A 7,989-nucleotide genomic window follows, 5' to 3' on the forward strand; every position below is an offset into this window, starting at 1 on the left:
AATATTTATACATTCCATTTAATCTTTGACAATTTCCAATATTCCTAGATTCATACTTTGTACACTCCATGATTCAATTATTAATGGATGTTTACAGCTATTTCTCTTCATTTTGAGTTGTGCCATCAGCAAATTAAGATCCCACGGTCTTAGTTCCATTTTCTTCATCACAGTCAACTCTACTTTGAGGAGGCATTTCTTCCCCAGTCACATTTTGAGTGCCTTCCAACCTGAGGTTCCCATTTTCTGGCACTATAGCTGACATCGTTTCTCTGCTGTTCATAAAGTTTTCAGTGATTAAATATTTGGAAGTAGTTTGTCACTCATTCCTCCTAGTCTGTCTTCATCTGGAAGCTCATCTAAAACTTGTCCCCCATGGGTGATCCTGCTGGTATTTAAAATACTGGTGGCATAGATTCCAGAATCACAGCAATTCACAAGCCACCACAGTATGAGAAACTGACAGACAAGTGGGGGAATACACATTTATATCACTATTTAAAAAAAGGGAAATAAGAAAGATTTGTTAAGCATTAAAACAACAACAATGAAGAAAATTCAAATAAAACCCACAAATAAAATGAATGCAGTGCAGAAAATTCATGGAACAAAGAAACCAATAGCATCACAAAACACACACAGCAAAATGACAAATATGAATTATTGTTGCTTTTCTTGTTATTATGTGCCATCAAGTAAGTTCCAACTTTATTCACAACAGAATAAAACATTGTCTGGTTATGTGCCATCTTCACAATTGTTAAGCTTGAGCCCATTGTTGCTGCCACTGTGTCAATCCATCTTGGGAGTGTATTCCTCTTTTTTGTTGACCCTCCACTTTAAAAAGCATGATGTCCTTCTCCAGGGACTGGTAGGTGCCTCTTGATAATATAGTCAAAGTTTGAGAGACGAAGTTTCTCCATCCTGGCTTCTAAGGAACATTCTGACTGTATGTCTTCCAACACAGAATTATTTGTTCTTTGGCATTCCATAGTACTTTTAATATTCTCCTCCAACAACATAACTCAAATGCAGCAATTCTTCTATGGTCTTCCTTATTCATTGTACAATTTTCACAAGCATATTAAGTTATTGATACCATGGCTTGTCAAGCACACTTTAGTTCTCAAATTGATCTCTTGGCTCTCAAACACTTTAAAGAGCTCTTGTGCAGCAGATTTGTTTAATGCAATACTAACTTTGATTCCTTGACTACTGTTTTCATGAGTGTTAACAATGGAACCAAGAAAAATGAAGTCTTTGACAACTTGAATCTTTTCTCCATTTATCATGATGTTGTTTATTAGTTCAGTGGTGAGGATTTTTGTTTCCTCTACATTGAGGTGCAACCCACAATAAAGACTGTGGTCTTTGGTTTTCATCAGTATTTTAAATTCTCTTTGTTGTCACCAAAAAAGGTTGTATCATTTGCATATTTTAGGTTGTTATTGAGCATCCCTTCAATCCTGATGCCACATTCTTCTTCACATAATCCAAGCTTGTCAGATAATTTTCTCACCATACAGATTATAAGTATGGTGAAAGAATACAACCCTGACATACACCTTTCCTGATTGCAAACCATTCAGTGTTCCCTTGTTCGGTCTGAATAACTGCTTCTTGATTTATGTACCAACTCCTTATGAGCACAAATAAGTGTTCCAGAATACTCATTTTCTGTAATGTTGTCCATAGTTTGTCATGATTCATATAGTCAAAACAGGTAAATGTCTTTCTTGTATTCTCTTCTTTTAGCCCCCATTCTAGTTCACGTGACTTAGGACTTCTCTCTGCTCAACTGCCTGCTGGGCCTGCCTGCTGATCTTGGCTCTGCTGACCAAGACTTGGGACTCTCCCACCTTTACTGTTGTGAATCATTGCCTTGATATAAGCTTCTATTTATACAAATATATATATATACACACACACACATATATGTTGTTGTTGTTGTTGTTGTTGTTGTTAAGTGCCATCGAGTTGGTTCTGACTCATAGCGACCCTGAACAGGGTTTCTGAGGCTGTAATTCTTTACTGGAGCAGAAAGCCTCATCTTTCTCCCACGGAGCAGCTGGTGGTTTCAAACTGCTTACCTTGAGGTTCACAGCCCGATTCATAGCCACTACGCTACCAGAGCTCCTATATACACATATATAAATTTCACTGATTTTGCTTCTCTAGACAACTCAGCTTAAGATATTGTATACTTAGAGTGGTTCTAGAGAAACAAAATCACAGGATGAGTTTTCTAATTTGGTTCTCAAGTCTGACTAATTTTAAAGGCACTGATATCTGCCTCCACTAGTAAAGAAAGTAAGGGTGTTGCATGGCACTATGGCATGAGTTGACAATACTAATACACAAAATACCACCAAGAGATCATGTACTGGGGAGAAGTGAAGCTCTGGGTGATTGTGTGTATGAATACGTTTCTGCAATTTTGTCAGGATGAGAGATATAGAGAAAGGGATTGGTTGGTCATATTTACAAAGGAGCAAGTGTTAAAGAAAGAGATGCAATCAGGGATAAGTCACAGCTCAAATGCCTCATAAAAGACCTCAAAGAAAGATGTGCCTTCTAGGAACACATCTTTGTTCCACTTGTGCCCTGAAAGAAAACCTAAGCTCTATGAGTAGCAAAGCTGGTATTGCTAAAAATCACACCCAGAGTCTTTCTATAAGAGTCACTGAAGTACAACACCAGCTCAATTCCAAACCTGAAATGGTGACTGAAGCTAAAGTCAAGGCATTGATCAGAAGGAAATGGAATCCTGAAACTTGAGATGGGTACATTTATTGCAGCTAATCAAGAAGCTGGGGACATAGAGTCCATAAATTATATTGAATCACTCTTCCCAACAGTACAACCTCCCAACTGAAGAGAAGACTCCATCATCAGTAGAAACATCTCCATTGCCCACTCTTGATGGGATTAACTCATCTGTGCCTGTTGAGATTTTATCTGGGACATCACCTAAGCTAGCTATCTTGCAAGACATTACTGAATGTTCCTAGAAAACACCTCCACCAATTATTACTCCTAGACCAGCAAGCCCAAAAGGTGAAGCACAATTTGTGACCCAGAAAAAGCATGCTACACTCCATAAGAACTGATTCTAATATGTATAAACAAACCAGGAAAATATGTGTGTTATGGGCTGTTAAAGGTGTGGAATATATTTGGTGCAGGGAGCATAAGATTGGATCAATCTGAGTTTATTGATATGGTCCTACTATGCATATATTCTTCTTTCAGTTCCTCAGCTCCAGAGGTTAGGAAAGACTATTTGTTTGTTCATTTAAGCATGGCTTATGCAGGACCTACAATACATCAAATTAAGTACCAGACCTGCTTCGGTATTCTGTAGAGGAAGAAAGCCAAAGGCTTCAAGAAATTGGCATATAATAATGAATTTATCAAGAGAAACCCATAAGTTCACACATGGATTTCCCAGAGGACACATCTTTCACCAAAACAATAAGGAACAAATTTGTGAAGGGAGCCCCTGCAATTCTTGAAGATGACTGTGATTAAAATATTATATAAGCCAGATTTCACAGCGGGATCTGCCTTAATTGAATTAAGACACCTAACCAAAATATGGCTGATTGGACCCTGTGGTGGTAGGGTCCACTTAATCAACAAATGCAGGTGGACATGGTTATGACAATCGACAGCAGAATCAAAGCAGTAGCCAGAATAATCTGACTGTGTGAATTTACAATGCTAACTAATGAGGCAGGGTGTCAGTAGGTATGAAATAGATGGGAAATCTACTAAATATCTGCTTGATTTGTACAAGAGGAAGAATTCCTGGTCAAGTGAACAACAGTCTAACTTGAATCCCCAGATCAGAGAGCCATGGTCTCTCAATCAATTCCCAGACTTGAGCTAGTTTACAGACCCACCACCCCTAGAATGAAGGGATAGTTGGGTTCTCTTGAGGAAGGACCTCACTATGCTGCCAGCTCTTAGTATTTATTACAGCCTTCCCTAAAGGGCTTTACAGCCTTTTGCAAGGGTGCCTGTTCATTGGGGGAATGGAAATAATTAGACTTTTTAGTGATTATTGGACACTGACTCAGAACTGACACCAATTCCAGAACATGCAAAATGTCACTGTGGCCCATCAGTCAAGTGGGGGCATTTGGGCACCAAGTTATTAATGGAATCTTAGCTCAGGTTCATCTAACTGTGGGTCTAAAGGGTACCCAAAATCATCCTGTGGTGATTTCACAAGTTCCAGAATGCATCATTGGAATAGACATGCTCAGCAATCATAATTTGGATCCCGGAAATGTGGAATAAGGGCTATTATGATTTGAAAAGCTAAGTGGAAACCATTAGAACTAACTTACCTAGAAAATGGTAAAAACAAAAGCAATACTGGAGAGATTTCAGAGAGTAGTGCTGCAATCAAGGACTTGAAGGATGCAGGAGTAGTGATTCCTACCACATCCCCATTTGACCTACCTACCTGAGTTATGCAAAAAAGAGATGGGTCTTCAAGAATGACAGTATGTTATCATGAAATTAAACAGATTGTGACTTCAATTCTAGCTGTTTTTCCAACGTTGTTTCATTGAGAAAATTAATTCATCTCCTGCTATGCAGCTACTGATCTGGTCAATGCTTTTCTCAATTCCAGTTTCTAAGAGTTACTAGAAGCAGTTTGCCTTCAGCTGGCAAGGCCAACATTACATTTTCACAGCCTTACCTAAGAGGTACATCAACTCTCCAACACTATGTCATAATTTAGTCCACAGGTACTTGATTGTCTTTTCCTGCCACAAAACATCACACTGATCCATTACATTGATGATATTATGCTTATTGGACCTATACCAATGGCTCTAGACTTACTGATAAAACATCTATGTGCTGTAGTTATTAAGTTCCATCAACTGACTCATAGTGACCCTGAGTTTCCAAGGATTAGCTAGTGAGTTTGAACTGCCCACTTTTTGGTTCAAACTAACATTCTGTTAGAGTGCTTATCTTACAATGTCATACCAGGAATCCCATCTGCATGCTTGTTGTTGTTGTTGTTAAGTGCCGTCGAGTCGGTTCCGACCCATGGCGACCCTGTACAGGGTTTCCAAGGGTGCTGCATGCTAGAGGGTGGGAAATTAACCCAACAAAAGAGGTATGTGGGTAGACATCTCAGAATGGGCCAAAAATAATGAAGATATTTGTGTCTATTGTAAACCCTCACCAAAGAGTTATCTCAGCAGACGAGGATTTTAGCAACCAAGTGGAGAGGATAACATGTTCTGTGGAAACTAATCATGCTCTTTCTCCGGCCACTCCTGCCATTGCCCGGTGGACTCATAAACAAAGCAGCCAATGGAGGTCATGCAATGGGCTCAGCAACATGGACTACCATTCAGCGATGTTGACTTGGCTACAGCCACTGCTTAATATCCAACCTACCAACAGCAGAAACCAACACTGAGTCCCAGGTATGGGACCATTCCTCATGGAGATAAGCCAGAAACCTGATCACACGTTGATTACATTGGACCGCTTCCATCATGGAAAGGGCAGCATTTGTTCTTAGTGGAATAGACACTTGCTCTGGATATGGAGTTAACTTCCTTGCATGCAATGCCTCTGCCAAAATTATCAACCATGGCCTTATAGAGTGCCATATCTACACAGCATCACCTCAGATCAAGGAACCCACTTCACAGCAAATGAAGTGCAGCAATGGGCCTATACACGTGGATTTCACTGATACCATCACGTTCCTCATCATCCTGATACAGCTGGGTTAATTGAATGATGGAGTGGACTCCTAATTGAACAATTAGGCACAAATTAGGTGGAAATACCTTGCAGTGTTGAGGCAACGTACTTCAGGAAGTTGTACAGGCTTAAACCTGTGTGCAATTTATGGTGCTGTTTCTCCAATTTCCAGAATCTGTGAGTTCAGGAACCAAGGGGTAGAAATTGGAGTAGCAACACTCATTATTACTCCTAGTGGCCCACTTGAAATAATTTTGCTTCCAGTCCCCATGACCCTAAGCTCTTCATATCTAGATGTTTTTGTTCAAAAGAGAGGAATACTCCTACCTGGACACACAGCACTGATTCCACTGAACTGGAATTTAAGAATGCCCCCATAACAATTTTCGCATTCCTCATGCCTCTGAAACAACAGGCAAAGAATGGAGTTACTGTTTTGGGCATTGTGATTAATCCTGATACCAAGAGGAAATTGGCTTGACATTACATGATGGAAGTAAAGAAGAATGTATGTGGGATTCAGGAGACTCCTAAGGATGCCTTTTAGTACTACCACATCCTGTGATTAAAGTCAATGGTAAACTACAGCAACCCAATTCCAACCAACAGACTAGACCCTTTAAGAATGAAGGTTTGTGTCATACCACCAGACAAAGACCCTTACCAAGACACTTGCTTAGGGCAAAGGGAATATGGAATGAGTAGATGAAAAGGTAGTTTTAAATATCAGCTATGGTCACATTATCTATTGCAAAAAGGAACAGGTCTGTAATTATTATGAATATATATTTTTGTTTTGTTTTATATGTGTGCATCAAATAATTTTGCTTTGTTCATTTGTTTATTTGTTAAATAAAAGATGTAAATGGAGCCAATGCATTTTCACTTGTATACATTTTAGTTATGTTAGATGCAAGTATGACTTTACAGTTTCATTTATTTAGAGATTATGCATATGGTTTAAAGGTGCCATGTAGAAAAGGGGTAGATTTTGATAGTTAAGATTTTGTGTCAATTTGACTGGGCCAGGATTCCTACTTTTGTGGCAGTTGAGATGTACTTATCCCCATGGTGAAATCTAATACAGGCATAGTTAACTCTATAATAATTGGCTATGAGCAGTCGATCAATTGAAAGGAATGTTTCCTTGAAAGTGTGACCTGCTCCCGATATAAAGGACATGCAGGAAAATCTTGCTGTCTTTTCCATTGGTTTTGATCTCATATCTGGGTCGTCCTCCAAACCCCCAGATCTTTGTACCTGAGCCATTGGCCTGTTTGTGTGCTTAACTGCCTGCTGGACCCACCCACCAACATTGGTTCACCTTGCCCAGAATTGGGACTCCTGTCTACTCAACTACCTACTGGGCCAGCCAACAAATCTTAGTTCCTTGGCCCACTTGGGACTCCTGTCTGCTCATCTGCCTGTTGGCCCTGCCCACCAATCTTATTTCACCTAGCCCAGACATCGAACTCCTTTCTGCTCAACTGCCTGCTGGGCTCACCTGCCAATCCTGACTCACCTGGTCCTGATTTAGGATTCCTGTATGCTAATCTGCCTGCTGGGTCAGCCTGCTGACATGGACTTGAGACTCTTCTACCTTTACAATTGTGAGCCATTTCCTTGCAGTTCTAGTTTGGTGCTGTAGGATGAGCACTAGACTGAAAGGATGGTTTGAACTACAAGGTCAGTTGTTCAAATTCACCAGTCACTCCTCAGAAATCCTATACAGGATCTCTATGAGTCATAACAGACTCAATGTCACTTATCAACAACAGCAAACTTCTTTTTGTATATATGCATATGTAAGTTTCACTGGTATTGCTTCTTTAGAGAACCCAGCCTAAGATAGTATATATCCTAAAGATATAACAGCTGTGACACAAATAAATACATGAACACTCATGTTCATTTCAGGACTATTCACAAAAACAACAAGATGGAGTCAGTCTAGATGCTCATCAACAGAGGAATGGTTGAACAAACTTTGGTAGATACAACAGGATATTATGCACCATTTAAGAATAATGATGAATCTGCAAAACACTGCATAACATGAGGAACATGAATAACATTATGTTGAGTGAATTTAGCTGGTTGCAAAGAGACAGATATTGTATGAGACCACTAGTGTAAAAAGTCAAGAAATGGTTTTCATTCTATAAGAAACATATTTTTACAATTATCAAGGTGGGAAGAGAGGGAGAATGGTTTACTGGTTAGAGTGTAGACCCATGCTAACTG

This window comes from Chrysochloris asiatica, unplaced genomic scaffold (assembly GCF_000296735.1).
Source record: "Chrysochloris asiatica unplaced genomic scaffold, ChrAsi1.0 scaffold00260, whole genome shotgun sequence".
NCBI classification, from domain to species: Eukaryota; Metazoa; Chordata; class Mammalia; order Afrosoricida; family Chrysochloridae; genus Chrysochloris; species Chrysochloris asiatica.